Consider the following 19,130-nt stretch of genomic DNA (forward strand, 5'->3'; position numbering starts at 1 on the left):
CAGGTCACCTTGGGCTTCTCTAGCTGGGGCAGCCTTAATCCACATCAACGGTAATTGTGCCTATGTACATATTTGGGGCCACTAGGTCATGCTCTAGTTGTCAACAAAGATGAAAACGGAGAGAGACTAATTATTGCATATGGTGAGGTGACTTTTAATTGTGTGCATTTGTAAAGAACGATCACACTTCAACAAGTCACCTCCCACCACTAGGTTTTAACACAATTGCCCCTGAAGAGGAGGAGTTCTGTCTGGCGTTCTGCTTAGACACCTAAACAAAGGAGGCTGTCACTCAGACACAACAGGGTCTTTTGAACTGTCCAATCAGAGGCGGGGACGGAGTAGGTGGGTGGGGCGAAGCGTCCCAACCCCCCGGAAGTTGCTGCTGCTCCAGCCATGCTGCGGACCGTCTCCCCGCCATTTAATGCTCCACGTGGTTCTGTTGCCTGTTTTGTCGAGTTGAGACCTGTACCCACCTCGGGAGTCATAGGAAGGACTTCGGGGGGACCCAGGAATACTAGAAATGGTGAGATTTTGGGGCCCAGAGTCAAGATTTGGGGGAGGAATGTCTCTCCCAACGTGGACTTCCTTTTTCCCTCCTGGTGTGCTTGGGATTTGTTGTCGTCTCCCATTAACAGTCCCTGGTGGCTGTGCCGCAGCCTCTGTCGCGCTGTGACCTGCACTGGCCGTGGGGGTCGTAGGAAGGACTCAGGTGACCCAGGAGCCCTAGAAATGGTGAGTGTGCGGCCCCAGGGGTGAGGACGCGGGAGGAGGGGCTGGTAGGAAGCGGCGGGGCGGGCCCGGCCTCCCGCGGTCCCCTCCGGGCTCTGCGGCCCCGAGTCCGCGGTGGCGCTCCTCGGCCCTCAGGCCCCTCCGGCCGCAGCGTGGGGGCGGGGCCGGCAGCCGGGCCCCGGGCGTCCTGTGGTCCCTGCGCGCGGCGACTGGGGCTGGAGCGTCTCTGGGCCGCTGGGCGCCCGCAGCCCCGCGTGTCCCAGACGGTGCGGGGCCCGCGGGAGGGTCCTCAGGACAGTCGGGCCTCGGTCTGCGGGGTCCGTGCGCGGAGGGGCTGCGGTCTGTGGGGTCCCCAGTCTTTCCTTTCTCTCCAGGAGGCACCCGTTTTTTCCTGAGTATTCCTCGTATTTGGGGAGCAGCGTCTGAAATCCACAACCCTGTCTCCCCAGCCTAGGTCTTTTTAGGGCTGACAGCAAATGCCTAAATATCCAGTCTCTCCCCAAATTCCCAAATGCCAACGTCCTTCCTTTGATTAACAGCATTGTCGTCAACTATTTGTTCTCCTTGTTGGATTTCAAACAGATCCAATATTTGTTTATCATTTTCTCCCAGTCACTGGATGGCTGCTTTTAAAGGATTTATTTTGTGTGTGGATGTTTTCCATGAGTAAAAAGCAGCCCATAACCACCTGGAACTACATTGTATGAAATCCTTGTGTGTCTCCCCCAGGATCTTGCTGGGCACAGACATCCTAGGGCACGTCTTTTGGGTGGAGGTTTTTCTTAAGAAGCTTTTCTGGATGATCTGTCCTGTCAGCACTGTTCCTACCTGAGTTGGTCACCTTTGAAAGACTTACTTTATTTTAGTCTCAGTTTTTCAGTAAGTAAAAACTTATTTAGTCGATACGACTCGAAACACAATATAAGGCATTACCAAAGAGGGAAGAAAGAGATGAATTTCAGAAAAACTAACATATTCCAGTTGTACATTGCATGTACTAATCCTTTCCTTTTTTTCTTCCCTTCTGGATAGTAATGTTCTGGGGTCTGTTCTTTTATCTTGGGTGAGTTAAAATGGATTTCCAGGGTTTAGACTTGTAGATTTGAAGTGTTCATGTATGATTACTAGTTTATAAACAGTGTCTTATAATGAAAATACAAGTATAAAAATAGTACATTAACATCTTTTTTTCCCAGAATGCAGTACGTCCTTGTGAAGTTTTTGTTGAGCCAACAACATGCAATACAATTTTCTTCTCTCATTTAGGCATAAAGACTAATTTGAGTGTTTTAGCTGGATTGTTCAAACACTGAGTTTGTGTCATTTAAAATATCTGTGGTGGGCCAAAAAAAATCCAGTGGGACAGAAGACTGAGGGCAGTGAGTCTAAGCTGAGGCCCCCTTGAGCCTGCAGAGGGAAGGCCTTGAAGGCCCAGCTCTTCTTCCTGGGGAGCCTCCCCTTGCGGGTGTCTTACTGCTCACACCCCCATGGAAGAAGCCTTTATCCTGAGAGGAGCTGCAGAGCCCTGGAAAGCTGCGGGTGCATATGCTCATGGGGTGGGGAGTGACTTCCTTTCTGAGGTTGTCACTGTGGTTCCCTTGGGTCTGTTTCTAGACATAACTGGAGTTGTGCATCCACAGTATGGGTGCACTCAGAGAGTAATTTGTTTACACAGAGAAAGTCTGTGAGAGTCAGGAGCTCTGTGTCCTGGATTAGGGCCCATTAATCTGGGGTCCATTTGGGTCAGAACCTTAAACTGGATCCAGCTGAGTTTCCTCACTGTGAGAATGGAGCCTGAGAGAGGGAGCATGTGCAACAATTGTTCCCTGGGAGAGGAGGGTGTGTGGGGCTCCCAGAGCTCCTTCTTGTGGCTGCTCAGGTGCCCTCCCCTCCTTCTCCAGGGACTGACCCCCTACAGGGCTCTGTCTCCACCAGGAGAGTCAGGAACTCGGGACCTCTGACCGTGGCTTTCCTTCTGTCCTGTGGGAAGCAGGCTGCTCGTCTGAGCTGATTCCAGTATTTGTGTTACTTCCCTGTGGATTCCTCTATCGATGGACTAGGGCAGCCCTTTGGCTCTAGTTTCCCTTAGCACTTGGGGCTGAAACTGTAAGTTGATGGAGAGATAGGATGTGAGGAGAGCAAGAAATGTTTGTCATTTTTGGACAAGTTTTTCTATGTGCATTTCTCTAGATAACAGAGAAATTTAAAAGGCTTAAGTAATTGAATTTCTACTTTAATTGGTGTAAGGAAAACTTATGAAAGCTTATGTAAATGTTTGAAAACCCGATACGTTTAAAAGGGGTTAAACTCAAACCTTGATTGCATTATGCCACTTAATGTTTGAAAATACCCCAATGTGAGATGTAGAGGATGGACAAACTAGGATGCCGCATGTCCTTTTAGTAAGAAAGAGATTTGAAAGTTTTATTTTGTATGGTTTACAATTTTGTGACTGTTAGTGTTTAAAGGAATTAAATCTTAGAATGGTTTCCTATGTACAAGAGTTAAAATTATATTTCTTTATTTGAAGAAAATCTTGAAGACAGCAAAGTCTAACTTAAGAAGGCTCGCTGCCAGCATTTCCTGGTCCCCTCCATCACTGTTACTCAAGTCACCCCCAAATACACAGTTTTGATTATTTTTAAAAATTTTTAAATTTTTTAAAGTCAGCTAACTTTTTATTTTTTTTATTATTATTATTATTTTCCTTTTTGGGGAAGATTAGCCTGAGCTAACATCTGCCACCAATCTGCCTCTTTTTGCTGAGGAAGACTGGCCCTGAGCTAACATCCGTGCCCATCTTCCTGTATTTTCTATGTGGGACGCCTGCCACAGCATGGCTTGCCAGGCGGTTACATGTCCACACCAGGGATCCAAACCGGAGAACCCCGGGCTGCTGAAGCAGAATGTGCGCACGTAACTGCCGTGCCACCGGGCCGGCCCCAGTTTTGATTATTTTTGAGCCTCGTTACAGTATCTCTGCATAAATCAGTTGAGAATGCATATTTTTTACCCACATTTGTCCTCGTAGTGAGCAGTCAGACTCCACATTTTTGGTGACTGCTCACAGCTTAAGCCCCACCCACCCTCCTCCCCTTGTGCCCCGACCTGGACAAGCTGAGGAGGAAGCCTGGGTGTTCTCTCCTCTAGAGCAGGCAGGAGATTCCCACCACCCCAGCCCCTGCCTGTGTGCAGAGCTCTCGCCCCGGCCCCACCCCCAGGCCCAGTGAACCCCCAGGCCAGACTCCATTCCTTGCTTTCTGAGCCCTGTCAGAGCTGCTTGAGAGGCCGGCCCTGCCCTCTTCTCAGACCTCTATTATGTGTGTCCTGAGCCTTTTCCTACCCTGTGTGTGTGTGTGTGTGCGCGCGCGCACACCACCCTGGCATCAGTGTCAACAAAGGAACCACCCCTCTGCAGGTGACCATGACAGTTCGCGCCCTGAGCAGCATGTCCAGACATGACCCCACCCGTGGGTCTGTCTTCTCTTGCTCTGACTTGCTCCCCTGCGCTGCTGCCTGGTGGAGGCATGCACTGTGGGCTGCTGCTTGCTGGGGAGCTGGGCTGTGAGCTGTGCCGCTCCGTGTTGCATTGTGGACTCTACAAAGCCTCAATTCTAGATGAAGCTGAGCAGAGTTGGCAGTTTCAAGATTTTAAAGGCATTTGGGAGAAAGACTGTGGGATTGAGGCCTCCCTAAATGAGTCCTGGGTCAGTGTCTCTGCCAGTATTGATCTGTGTTAAGAGTGAAGCTGTGACAGAAGCTGTGTTGGGCTGACATACCTCAGGGAAGGGGGTGTAGACAGGGACTATACCCTTTGCAAGACGTGGGTCCATCAGATGGTAACTCCTGAAAGAGCTGTCATTTGAAAAAAACGAGAAGAGAGGGGCAAAGGCAGGCGGCAGGTGGCAGGCTGAGTCCACGTTCCTGACACCAGAGGGCTCCCCAGGCCCCTTCAGCACCTCTGCTGCTGCCCCTGCCTCTACTGCCACAAAGACCCTGACCTTCAGGGTTGCAGGGGACAACACTCATGGCACCCCTGTAGCACAAGGCGTTAGTTCAAACCTGGCTTAAACCCAGGGTTTAACCCTATAAAGCAACCAGTTGCCATGGGGGAGGCTCCTAACCCTGATGGTACTGCTTTGAGGTTCTTGGGTGGAAACAAATTTATAAATACCAGGGAAGAGAACTACTCCCTCCCCTGAAGTGTATCCCGTGACGAAGAAAACAAAACAGGAAAGGAGTGAGGAAACAAAGATAAAATACTGAAACAAAGATCCACTATTTGAGCGAACTGAAAATCCAAAATATGCTGAAGAATTTACACAACAAAACGGATGGAGGTACACTGCTTGACTTTTGGGCGTCTACACCATGGGTTCTGAATTAATTTTACTATCTGATGTGATGCACTAATTCCACACCTTCAAGCAGTTAATCAACACTAGGTGTCATATGACAGTTATACCTGGGATCCCGCTAAGTTTAAGGACGGTGCCCCTGATGATCTTAGGGGTGTTAATGAATACAATATGGAGGACAAATAGGGCAAGTGTTTCATCTTTAGCCGTCAGAACTATGGTCTTGCCTAAATTCTCCATGGTCATAACACCCATTGTCCTAAAATATCCCATAGTGAGCTGGGAACCTCTGAGCCAATGAGCAAGAGTTCAAATGAAGTCCTTGCCGCTTACAAACTGGCTTGTCAGATTGGGACCCAGGGACCTTACTCCACAAAGAACGTAGTCACTATGGCCCAACATAAATTACACAAGGCTTTGAGGGATTGAAACCTGTCTGGAAGACCTAGTTAGTGACAGGCTGCTTACTCCCAGTGCTTCTTTTAACACCCCCATTTGTCCTGTAATTAAACCTGGAAAGAACGAATGACACTTGAGAGTGATTTACCTCGGCTTGAGGCTGTTTGCACGCACAGACCTCTGTTCATGGTCCCCACAGTGTGGAAATTACTGACTATACCAAATCAGCAGTGGATAAATATCCTGCTCTCACAGGTTTGGCTGAGTCTGTTCTGTCCAGTCCTGTGTCCACAGCCTCTCAGCTGCACTTGGCCTTCCCTCTGAAGGGACATGCTGCCCCTTTACTGGGTTGTCCTCATGGATCTTCCACAGCTGTGCCCTCCCACAGTCACTGCAGGTGGGGTCTGAACTCATCATGGTTTCTCCAAGAACAGAGGGACGTTGTTACATTACTGACATCTCCTCTGAGGACATTCAGGACATACAAATATTGAAAAAAGAGCCCACAAGAAGTGGATGGGAAATTACTATTCACCCCTGTGAGGCCCTGAAAGCTTGTTTAAATTTCTGAAAATTATTTGATAACCTGAGACCCGCGCCTTCTCTGAGACCATGAAGAAATAGCTGCTGTTCCCCTCAGCACCCACAACAGCTAGGGTTTTTGGTTGTTCCAGAAGTAACATATTTCTTGTTTACAAATTTTACTTGACTTCATTTGTGCTGTTCCTTGCAAATTTGCCACTTTGAATGGGCTCCCCTACCACAAAAGTCTGGAGACTCTTCAAATTGTCATACTACCAACACTCCTGTTAGTGCCCTCAGAGACTCCTTCACTATAGAGGCCTCTGACCTTCTGTCATGCCTCCTGGGGTACCCATGGTGGCCTTAAGTTGTCCATAGGCTTCTGATGCAAGAACCTGCCCCAGGCCCCACGCTACATGCCCTTAGAGCTGCAGTGACCTCTGCTTACAATGCTGTCCTAACAGTAGATGGCCCTGAGCTTGGGACCACATATCCAGCGGTCCATTTGGACTTGGGACGTGGAAGCAGCCGTCCAGGAGCTCAGCATGGCTACTGAGACCCCCTGGAGACCTGGTGGAGCCAAACCTGGGCCCTTTGGGATATCCTGCCTGCAGGAGGGGGTGGTCTTCCCTGACCTCAGTCTCCTGCCAGGTGTCATGGTGTTGAAGGACTTCAACCAGATATCTTAGGGCTCCCTGAGAGAAAAGCAGTGGGAGTCCATAGACTTTAGGGATGACATCACCACCTTTGTACATGAGGGAGCTCAGGTGGAATTGTGGCTTTTCATGTCTTAAGTGAGACATCTTTGATGGTCTGGACCCGAGGGTCATCACACTGACCATACATCAAGCTGTCATTTTAGCACCAACTGACTGTTGGCTCCAGCTGCAGACATTACAGACTATGCATGATTCTCTGAGAGTTGCCCCTTTGTGATAAAAGAAGTCTGGGGATCTGTTGCCTCAGAGTTACCTACAATAGAAATCAAAGTAACACTTGTCTCTACACATATGAAGGGCACACACAAAACCTCACCAGGACACTCCTTATCCACGTGGGAGTTCCAGACGCTGCTGATAGTAATGAAGGCGCTCATTTCACTTCTCAGAATATACAGCGCTGAGCTCTTAACAAGGCATTCAGTGGGAGTTTCTCCTGTCTTCCATGTCTCAGGATGCAGGCGTCGTAGAGCATCATTATGGCTTATTGCAGTAAGTTCAAATTAATGGGATGAAAGTTGGTCTGGTTCTGTAATCCATCAGTCATCAGGGGTGAATACTAATATATCTGTCTGTCTGTTTTTTCCTATTAGACTTTAGCTCTTTTAAGAGCCGTTTTAGGTATACAGAAAACCTGATCGAAAAGTGCAGACATTTCCCACATAATTCCTCTGCTCCACACAGTTTGCCCTGTATTTTGTATATTGCATGAGTGTGGTATATTAGATGAGCCAATTTGATACATGAAAGTTCATGGTTTACATTAGTGTTGACTCTGTGTTATATAATTTCCGGGCTTTGGCTAATGTCAGATGACGTGTCTCCATCATTTCTGTGTCATATGGGATACATACAGTGTCCTAAAAATCTTCTCTGCTCCATCTATTCAGTCTTCCCTCCCTCCCACCCCCAATTCCCTACGAACCACTGATCTTTCAGTGTCTTACGCTTTCTTTTTTTTGCTGTGAAAGATGTACTCTGAGCTAACATCTGTTGCAAATCTTTCATTTTTTCTCCCCAAAGCCCAAGTACATAGTTGTATATTTTAGTTGTAAAGTCCTTCTAGTTCTTCTGTGTGAGCTGCCACCACAGCATGGCAGATGCGTGGTGTGGTTTCATGCCTGGGAACCAAACCCACGCCACCGAAGTGGAGCATGCCAAACTTTAACTGCTAGGCCATCAGCGCTGGCTCACAGTGCCTTATACTTTTTATATTCTGTACAATGTCACATGCTTGAAATCATACAGTGTGTAGCCTTGTCGTATTGGCTTCCTTCACTTAGAAATATGATTTTTAAATTTCTTCATGTCTTTTTGGCTTGATAACGTCATTTCTGTTCATCACTGAAGAATGTTTTATCCTATGGGTGGACCCATGATTGTTTCTCCATTCGCCTATTGGAATTATCCTGGTTACATCCAGGTCTTAACAATTATGTATAAAGGTCTCATACATATTCATGTGCAGGGTTTTGTGAACATGGGTTTTCAACTCATCTGGATAAGTTTGAAGAACATGATTGCTGCATCGTATGGTCAGTGTAGGGTTAGTTTTAAGAAACTGCCTTTCTCCCAAAGTAGGCATTCCATTCTCCATTCCCACCAGCAGTGAATGAGGGTTCCTGTTCCTCTCCATCTTCACTGTTGTTCAATGTCCTCAGTGTTTTTAATTTCAGCCATTGTAATATGTATCTGTTGATGTCTCCTTTTGTTTGTAGTTTCCTAGTGACCTGATTTTGAGCATGTTTTCATGTGCTTATTTACTATCTGTATATCATTGCTGCAGTGCGTATTCAAATCTTTTGCACATTTGTAACTGGGTTGTTTGTCTTCTGTTTGCTGAGTTGTAAGAGTTCTTTGGATGTTTTGGGTACCAGTCCTTTGTCAGATAAGTGAATTTCAAAGCTTTTATGCTAGTATGTGGCTTGTGTTTTCATTCTCTTAACACCATGTTTCACTAAGTGGAAGCTTGTCATTTAATGAAGTCAAACATTTTTTCTACTTGGAACTTGCTTTTGGTGTTGTATGTGAAAACTAGTCACCAAACTCAAGGTCACCTAGATTTTCTCCTATTTTATCTTTTAAGAGTATTGTAATTTTACTTTTTATACTAAGATCTATGATTCTTAATATGAAAAGAATCTATGATTCTTATTGTCTGTGTCTAGAATCTTTTTTTTTTTTTGCCTGTGGATTGCCAGTATTTCTGGCATTATTTGTTGAAAAGACTATGTTTTCCCATGGAATACCTTTCGTCCTTTGTCAGAGGTGAGTTCAACTATATTTGTGTGGCTGTATAGGAAAAAATTGACTTATGTATTGTATCATTTTGAGTAATATCCTGTGTGGTGGCAGAGGAGGTAAATTTGACATCCTCAAGTTGGGATATTTTCTCTGCCTGTTTATAAGACGAGTAGCTGGGAGGTTTTCAGTTCAATGATGCACAAAGCCCCCAAAGGCCATTTTTGCTGGTTTCTGGGATCATTTCCATATGTTTACTTTTCTAAGGGATGATATGGAAGACGAGGAAAATGTGACAGCTTTTTCTTCACTAAACAATGGGAATCCAAACTTCTTCCCCCTCCTTTTTTTTAGTGCTGATTTGTGTTTTCTTAGCAGTGTAGAGATTATGTGATTTTGTAATCATTAGTTCTTCATTTGATCCCCTTTCCCCGTCCTTCCTCCCATGATGCAGGTGAAGAAAGTAAAACATGAGGTCTTACCCAAATCACAGAGCTCAGTACAGTGGAATCTCTTAGTTTTGAAGGCGTAACGTGTGCCCTTCAGCTGGGCAACGTCAAAAACTGCAAACGCACAAGAGCACTGTAAGTTTTGTATAGTCATGCCCTTTTACAAATGTGACATCAAAGTTTCCAAACAGGACTCACAGGCAACATGGTGTTTCACTATCTGACATTCTGGAAAAGGCAAAGGTATAGGAACCTTCATTACTATCAGCAGCGTCTGGAACTCCCACGTGGATAAGGAGTGTCCCGGTGAGGTTTTGTGTGTGCCCTTCATATGTGTAGAGACAAGTGTTACTTTGATTTCTATTGTAGGTAACTCTGAGGCAACAGATCCCCAGACTTCTTTTATCACAAAGGGGCAACTCTCAGAGAATCATGCATAGTCTGTAATGTCTGCAGCTGGAGCCAACTGTCAGTTGGTGCTAAAATGACAGCTTGATGTATGGTCAGTGTGATGACCCTCAGGTCCAGACCATCAGAGATCAGTTCGTAAGTGTGGGAGGGTTCAGCACAATGGGCACCATGGGAGGGTTCCTCTGGGGTGAAGGAGTGTTCTCCATCCTGATGGTGGTGTAACTGTACATTCAGGAAAACTCACAACTACCCTTAGTATGTGAATATACTAAAAACAATGAATAGAAAACAACACACGTGTTCACATGCTAGGAGAATGTGAAACTCTCCTGAACTTTGCTATGCATGCAACACTTCCTTCCACCTCCTTAGGTTCCTTCTTAGGAGTGTGCCTGGGCGCATCCTAATCTAACCCTTGGGCATCGACATCATGTCTTCCCAGAGCAGGTCTTGAGGCCCTTTCCAGCTCCTAAGTTTCCCATGTCAACTCTACTCAGTGCCACCTTGCTGGGAAACATGTTTAACTGCAACACCTGTCCACTCTGGAAATTTTCTCTTGTGTCGACCTTAAAATCAAAAGAGCCACTTATTTTACCAGTAAGATGAGTTTATTTGGGAATAGCAGAGAAAGTGCAATTCAGGACATGCAAACTGGTGAATCACAGGCAGGTAGGGAGAACACTCTTAGAGACGACAGGAGGAAGCTGAGAGGGGCTGTTTGGAACAGAAGTTCATTGAAGGAGAATGAAAGTTCAGAGTGGTGACAGTGGCTGAGTGTGGTGGCTTCTCATTGGCTGGGCTATTGCTGGACAAGGAGAAATTCTTCCTCCCTCTTGCTGAGGTCTGTAAAGTGAATTTCTCCCTGTTGGGGGATGGTTGGTGCACTTTTTCCTGTTTGAGGTCTGCAAGTTATGGGGAGGAGTATTGCATGAGAGCTCCCCGCTTCTGGGCTTCCCGACTCTATTTTACATGAGATTTCCTGTATTTGTTTTCACATTTGCAACCCCAAGTGACTGTGAGGTGAGGCAGTGGCAGAACCCAGAGCCCATGTCATGAGGCACAGGCCCCTGGAACATAGTACTCCCCACTGTCACATGAACATCACCTCTGCACCAACAAGCAGAGTTTCACAATAATCTTGATAACACCAATATTGTCAAAGATTTGTCCTGCCTTGTCCTAGCTCTGGGAGTTCCTCAGGTGCCCGGCTGTACCTAAACCACTCTCCTGAGATCTCTGGCACATTCCACCCTGTGGTTTCAGTGGCTCATGAGCTGACCATGCCTGGCTCCCTCACCTGAGAACCTGCCCCCAGAGTGAGTTTGGAGCCCACCCACCAAGGCTGGTGCTTACTTTTTCTGGATCAGGACTCAACCTGCAGAGTTCCAGGCCCAATTCCTGTGGGAAATGGTGATCTCAGCCAGATCCTCTGCAGTCGCTGTCCCCCTCTGTTCACGTGGCTCCCAGACTGCAACGGCACCACAGCAAGGGAAGTGGCTGGAAACTGCAGAGATTTCCGCCTTTCCTGAAGTGCGCAGGCACAGGTGACACCCCCGCCCTTGTTGGAGGCCAGGCCAACTGTTTCTTGAAGGGAGGAGGCAGAAATGAGGTAAGCTATGTCCCAAAGTACTCTTGCAACAACTTGCAGTGCTTTCCTGGGTCACCAGGGTGATGTTGCTGTGGCTGGAGTCTTGGAGTCTGAAGTCCTGAGGCCTCCAGACCCCATCAGTGAACATTCCAAAGCAGGGCAGTGATCAGGGCCTGAGTGAGGACAGACGTCAGGGTTGACCCCTGCAACATCTGCATGCAGGTGAGACCTCAGGGGTGATGGGTCCCAGACCATGGAGACCACAGCAGAGGACAGGGCAGCTGGAGGAGGACGCACAGAGCTTTGTTGCCGGCACTGAGCTTCCACTGGGAGAGCAAAGTGAGGAAGGGGCACATGGTGAGGGGTGCATTTCTGGAGGGGATCATAGCAGCGTGAGGGGCTGGAACACGGTGATCACTGCAGCCATCATGGGCCCTCACTCTCATCGTGGGCTGTGTGTCTCTGGGCCATTATCTCTGAGGGTCTGTGACTTTGTGTATCTGTGTGTGGGTGTGTGCATATGTGTGTCCAGTGAGAAAGCCTGTGTGATTTTGTCTGTCTGTCTGGGGGGCTGTGTCTGTATGTCCTTAAAATCTGGAGTGCTGTTATGTCATTTGGTGCCCAACTACCCTGCTAGCATCTCCCTCACCATGTTGCATTGAACTAACGTGAGCAGACAAATCCTTGTCTTCTTTCTGATTGTATTACTCGTGTTTTATTTTTATTTTTATTTTTTAAAAGATTTTCTTTTTCCTTTTTCTCCCAAAGCCCCCTGGTACATAGTTGTGTATTTTTAGTTGTGGGTCCTTCCAGTTGTGGCATGTGGGATGCCGCCTCAGTGTGGCTTGATGAGCAGTGCCATGTATGTGCCCAGGATTTGAATGGGTGAAACCCCGGGCCACAGAAGTAGAGCATGTGAACTTAACCACTCGGACATGGGGCCGGCCCCTCGTATGTTTTATTTTCTGTCTCTTCAGATGTTTTGACTTCTCAGGGGGGCCTCTCAGACACAGGGAGACCCTGCCCCTCCCAGGGGCACCTCATTCCACGTTGGCGGTGGACGGCTTGTCTGGAGCAGGCCTCTCATGTGCATCCCGCCCGATCCAGTGCCCTGTCCCTACAGACCTCCTTATCTGCCTCTCACACGCCAGACGGTATTCCCCACCCTAAACCCACCCAGGGCCAGGAACCAGATGACTGAGGACCGTCCCTAGGCCCCAGAGGCTGCTGGGATTGTTCAAAGCAGCTGGTCCTGAGCTGCTCACTCTGCCCTGACTCACATTTCCTGTGGGACCCAAATGAAGGCTGTGGCCTAGGTTTGTGTCCCCCTCCTGATTCTGCCTCCTGAGCAGCCCTGATGCAGCCCCTGTGACCTGCCTGGCATGGCATCCCCCTTGTCTTGGGAAATGTAATAAAGTTCTTTCAATGACATTGGCCTGTCCATGTTGTCACTTACATCTATAAATTAAAATCTCAAGGGTACAAATCGGACGCTGATCCTGAGGAGAAAGTGTTCAGTGAAGATGGTGGAGCCACCGTGGGAGGACGGAGTGAGGTCTGTGGGAATGTGAGTCCACAGCAGAACTGATGTTTCCCAGGGAGCCTGCAGCAGGGGACATGGGGGCTGAGCAAGGAGACGCTCTCCTTTGGTCCCCTCACTGAGCTCACAATAGAAAAGCAAAGTGACAAAGGGACAATTCATGATGAGGGGGTTTCTGGATGCATCTATAGCAGTGAGAAGGGCTGGAACATCATGACTCCAGCCATTTTGGCCCTAACCCTGCCATCCAGTCTCCCATTTTGTGTTTTTTGTAGAGATGTCCTGTTTGTACTGTGTGGTGTGAAGAAGGGTGAAATCCCTTCCCCATCTGGAGGGGCTGAGACCCCCTCTTTGGGGATTGGTTTGGGAGCCAGGAGACACCCCACTACCAGGTGGGATGGAGTGAGAACAACGCACTTTGTGAAGACCTGGGCCTGTGATGAGGTTTGTGTAAGGTTTCCTTATGAGTGTGTGTGTGTATGTTCTCTGTGTGCCATGACAAAGTCTGTGTGATTTTGCTTGTCTGTCTGTGGAGCTATGTGTGTCTGTCCTTTGAATTCTGGAGTGGTTGATTTTTTCCATGTTCTTGCCTAATTGCTCCGGTAACGCCTTTCTCACCTCCAGTGGGTGGAGCTGGTGAGAGCAGACATCTCTGTCTTCTCTCTGATCTGAGAGAGAAAGCCCGCAGTCCTTCACCATCAAGAGTGACGTCAGCTGTGGGTTCTTCACTGATGCTTTATTTCAGGGTGAGGGAGTTGACTGAGGGAGGTTCTCCTAGTTTCCTGAGTGTTTTCCTTGTGAAGGGCTGTTGAACTTGGTCTAATGCTTGTTTGTACCTGTTGAGATGATCAGTAGTTTTTGACACTTATTCTGTTAATGGTTCCTTATGTTCATTTTCAGATGTAAAACCAACATTTCTCTCCTGGGTTAAATCCCATGTGGTCATGGTGTTTAGGTCACTTTATATTTTGCTGGATTACGTGTGCTAGTATTTTGTAGAGGTTCTTTCATCTATATTAAAAAGAGGTATTGGGGCTGGCCCCGTGGCCAAGTGCTTAAGTTTGCATGCTCTGCTGCAGGCGGCCCAGTGTTTCATTGGTTCGAATCCTGGCTGCGGACATGGCACTCCTCATCAAACCACGCTGAGGCAGCATCCCACATACCACAACTGGAAGGACCCACAACGAAGAATATACGACTATGTTCCGGGGGGGGCTTTGGGGAGAAAAAGGAAAAAAAAATAAAATCTTAAAAAAAAAAAAAAGGTATTTCTGGGGCTGGCCCCATGGCTGAGTGGTTAAGTTCATACACTCTGCTTCAGCGGCCCAGGGTTTTGCTGGTTCTGATCCTGGGTGCAGACGTAGCATTGCTCATCAAGCCGTGCTGTGGTGGCGTCCCACATAGCAGAACTAGAGTGACCTACAACTAGGATATACAACTATGTACTGGGGCTTTGTGGAGAAGAAAAAAAATAAAACTAAGGAATCCACTAAAAAAATTATTAGAATTGATACTTATGACCAAAACATAAAAATCAATTCTATTTTCATGCACATACGATGAACAATCTGATAATGAAATTAAGAAATGCATTGACAATAAAACCAAGAGGAATAAAATACTTAAGAATAAATTTAGTAAAAGAAATAGAAAATGAATACTCAGAAAACTGCAAAATATGGTGAAAAGAAATGAAAAATGTATAAATAAATGGGAAAACATCCCAGTTTCATGAATCTGAAGACTTAAAATTCTTCCCCAAATGGTCTGAGATTCTGCACATACCTGTCATGATCCCAGCTTATTCCTTTATACAAATTGTGAAGCTCTTTCATAAAGTTATGTGGAACTGCAAGGCAACCAGAGAAGCAAATGCAATCTTGAAAAAGAAAAAGAAGGTGGTAGGACTAACATTTCCCATGTTCAAAATATGCAATATGCAATGGTAATCAAGAGTGTGTGGTATTGACGCAAAGATAGCCATACAGATCTGTGGAATAGATTGAGATTTGAGAAATAAACCCACACATCTGTGGTCAACTGATATTTCCAAAAATTGCCAAATGTCAAGTATGGGGCAAGAATATTCTTTCCATATATTGGTGGTGGGCCAACTGGATAGCCATATGCAAAAGAAAGAGGTTTATCCTTACATGACACCTCATATTTACCAGAAAGAGAAAATACCTAAACATAAGAGTAAACCGTGGGCCAGCCCAGTGGCACAGCAGTTAAGTTCATGCGTTCCACATCAGCAGCCCAGGGTTTGCCAGTTCGGATCCCGGGTGTGGATATGGCACTGCCTGGCACGCCATGCTGTGGTAGGCATCCCACATATAAAGTAGAGGAAGATGGGCACGGATGTTAGCTGAGGGCCAGTCTTCCTCAGCAAAAAAAAAAGAGGAGGATTGGCAGCAGGTAGCTCAGGCTAATCTTCCCCCAAAAAAGTAAATTGTAACACACTTAGATAAAACATAGGGAAAAATTCCAGACCTTGGATTTGACAAAGAGTTGTTAGATAAGGCCCCAAGAGCAAAAATGGAAAAAAATTAGGTAATTTGGTTTTCATAATATTAGTGACTTTTGTGGTTCAAAGGACACTATCAAGACAGTGAAAACAGCCTTCAGAATCCATGTGCACTATCGCTAGGAGTATAATATTTTGTTGGGAGTATGAAATACAGCATGATGGTTTTGCCAAAAATGTGTTTATAATTTATGAGTTACCATCTGAACTAGCAATTCTACTTCTGGGAACTTAAGTAGAGTTGAAAGCAGCAACTTAAGCAGGTACATGTCCACTCGTGTTTACATTAGCATTATTCATGATAGCCAAAAGGTGGAGGAAAATGAAGCGCGCGTCAAGACTTGAATGGATGAAAAGAATTTGGCACGTACACACAGTGGCATATTATTCAGTTTTAAAAGGAAAGCAAATTCTGACTTGTGCTATAACTGAACTATACACTTAGAAAATGGTGAAAAAGTAAATTTTATGGTGTGTGTGTAATACCACAATTAAAAGTAAAAATTTTTAAAGCGAGAGTGAAAACAACTGACAGAATGAGAGAAATTTTTGCAAATCATATACCTGATAAGGACCTTGCATAAAATAAATCTAAAGAATTCTTAAAACTTAATTGTGGAAAGTTAAATAACTCAATTTAAACATGGCAAGGGTCTGAGTATACTGTATTCCAAGGAAGATAGACGAAAGGTCAAGAGCACATGAAAAGATACTGGACAGCATTAGTAATCAAGGACATGCTAATCACCTCAGTGAGAGGCCACTTCCCAACCACTAGGATGGCTAGAATCAAAAAGTGAGATAAGTTCTGTGTGTGTGTTGTGAGAACGCTTAATCTGTCCACTGTCTTAGCGAGTTTCAAGTATACAGATTGTATATGTATATCTAATCACGTCGTAATCTTGTAACATATATAATTTTAATAGTCAGTTATCCCTCAATAAAGCCGGGGGGGTGAGGGAACAGTTTCCAGGCACATCCCCCATTTACATAATGATGTAGTGTTTTTCTTATAACAGTGAAAACAGAGATCAGTTTCCTTAGATGCGGATATTATAGGGATTAACGGTTGAAAGCTCTGTAGGGACACAGGCAAAAACTGATCTAAAATTAATTCCCTTCCAGTTCACTGTGTAAACTGAGACTTTAATGAGCACATGTCACACCCTGTGGTCAGACTAAGAGTCTCTGAGCCCTGGCTACGGCTGTGGGATGCAAACTTTCCACCAGAGCCAAGAGCCCTGGGATTCTTTATCTTAAGCACAAAATGAGTGGGGATGGGGACGGGATGAGTGCAAGGCTGATGGCTAGGAAGATTCAAAGGTTAAAAAATGGAGCCTGACTCTTTATTCCAGATGATGAGGTCACAGTTAAGTGTACATTTCTAATCAAGGGCCACGCTAGGGGTTACAGCTCAATCAGGAGTGTTCAGACCCGAAGTTTGGGAATGTGGTCAACTTTCTGAGGGTGAGTTTGTCCTTCTGCACTGTAGGCAGGCAGGCTGCTTCTGTTAGCAGATTTGAATGTTTGTGTTTCTGTCCTTGGATTCCTTTATCCATTGACAATAGCTGCCCTTTGATTCTAGTTTCCATTAGCGCTTGGGGTTTTAAAATGTAAGTTGATTGAGAGAGATGGGAATAGGGCCAGAAAGTAGTGGAGCCAAATAGAATTTTTGTTCCATTTAGGCACTAGAACCTAGAGGTGTAAGATGAGTGTATTTAAGTGCTCAGGTGCTTTGTAAAGTTTTGGGTCAGTTTTTGTGTGTCCATGTCCCTAGAGAACTTTGATATTTAAAAGGCTGTACTAGGGGGCTGGCCCAGTGGCGCAAAGGTTAAGTGCACATTTTCCGCTTTGGCGGCCCGGGGTTCACTGGTTCGGATCCCAGGTTCGGACATGGCACCGCTTGGCAAAAGCCGTGCTGTGGTAGGCGTCCCACACATAAAGTAGAGAAAGAAGGGCAAGGATGTTAGCTCAGGGCCAGTCTTCCTCAGCAAAAAGAGGAGGATTGGCAGCAGATACTAGCTCAGGGCTAATCTTCCTAAAAAAAATAAAAGTAAATTAAAAAAATAAAAGGCTATACTATTCCTAAGGCAAATGAGTGCCTATTTTAATGGATGCGAGGAAAAAGCACTTGAATTTCTATCTTCATTGATTTGATGAAACAGGTCAAACCTTATGTAAATCTTTGGAATTCCTAGTTTATTGCACGCCTTAATTGCAAACCCCTAATGTAGTATAATATGCTACTCCTTCCTGAAAGTATCCTCAGTGTGAATTTAGTTGAGGGGTAAACTATGATGCCCCTTGTCCTTTTTGTTAGAAAGGGATTCTAAGTTTTTTATGGTTTACGGTTTTATGTCCATCAGTGCTTAAAGGATTAAATCTTGCAGGCCATGCTGAGGTGGCATCCCATATGCCACAACTAGAAGGACCCATAACTAAAATATACAACTTGTACTTGGGGGATTTGGGGAGAAAAAGCAGAAAAAAAATCTTGAAATGGTTTCCTATGTGGAATTGTTTAAATTAATTTTTAAAAACTAAACATAATTAAAAATAGTGATCAAGTATAGAAAAATATGATGTATATAAATTTCTCACTTATTTTAAATAAATAATGCATGGGAAAGTTAAAAATATTCCTGAGAGGAAACTGCCTTAAGGAGACTCCCTGCCTGTACCTCCTGCCCCACTCCTCTGCTCTAACTCCTGCCTCCCTCCCATGATCAGTGTTGATCACTGCTTCACCATCCTGTTAGTGTTTCTTTATGTAAAAGCAAGCCAGTGGGAATGTGTATTTTTCTTACCCATGCTTGTTCTTGTATCGAGTTGCCAAGATCCACATATTTAATGTTTGACTTCTGAACACTTAAGCCTCGTCCTCCCTTTTCCCCTGGGCCTTCTTACCTGGACAGGCTGATGAGAGAGCCTGGAGGCTCCTGCACTGTGGGCTGCTGCTTGCTGGGCAGCTCCTCCTGGGCGCCGTGCTGCCCTGTGTTGCACTGTTGACCCCACCAAGCCTGGGTCCTATGTACAGTGGACTCTGAGTTGGTGCGTTTGATAATTCTTTGTCCTTTGGGACCAGGAGTATAATAATGGGGCTCTCCTTGCTGTGGTCCTGAGTCAGTGTCTTGACTGGAATTCATCTGTGTGTTTAGAGTGAAGACAAAACTGAGGTTGAGATCACATTGACATTAGGGGAGGTCTAGGGTTACGAGGATTATTATACTCTGTCAATGAGGTGAGCCCATCAGATGGTCACATTTTTTTTTTTTAAGATTTTATTTTTCCTTCTCCGCAAAGCCCCCAGTGCATAGTTGTATATTTTTAGTTGTAAGTCCTTCTAGTTGTGGCCTGTGGGACGCCGCCTCAGCATGGCTTGATGAGCGGTGGTGCCATGTCCACGCCCAGTATTCGAACTGGTGAAACCCTGGGCCGCTGAAGCAGAGCACATGAACTGAACCACTTGGCCATGGGGCCGGTCCCTATTATTTCTTTTATTGTGCTTACATTGAGTTTAATTTGCTTTTCCTTTTATTGTTTCCTAAGGTAGATACTTACATTACTGATTATAGATCTCTGGTTTTCCCACTGTATTTGTTCAGTGGCATAAATTTCCCTCCAGGTACTGCTTTTGCTGCGTC

At 45.8% G+C, this 19,130-nt stretch overlaps 1 long non-coding RNA gene and 1 pseudogene across 2 annotated transcripts; both read left to right on the forward strand.

Moving 5' to 3' along the window:
* Positions 1–19,130, forward strand: part of LOC124252035 (zinc finger protein 709-like) — a 112,722-nt pseudogene that overhangs the window by 81,401 nt on the left and 12,191 nt on the right.
* Positions 395–12,833, forward strand: LOC124252054 (uncharacterized). 2 transcript variants are annotated; one of them, XR_006891902.1, is made up of 4 exons: positions 395–526; positions 639–735; positions 11,199–11,758; positions 12,397–12,833. It is a non-coding gene; the product is annotated as an uncharacterized LOC124252054 (long non-coding RNA). The 2 variants fall into 2 exon arrangements; XR_006891903.1 differs by having other exon boundaries at positions 401–526; positions 660–735.

The sequence above is a fragment of the Equus quagga genome, chromosome 14 (genome assembly GCF_021613505.1).
Source record: "Equus quagga isolate Etosha38 chromosome 14, UCLA_HA_Equagga_1.0, whole genome shotgun sequence".
In the NCBI taxonomy this organism is placed as follows: Eukaryota; Metazoa; Chordata; class Mammalia; order Perissodactyla; family Equidae; genus Equus; species Equus quagga.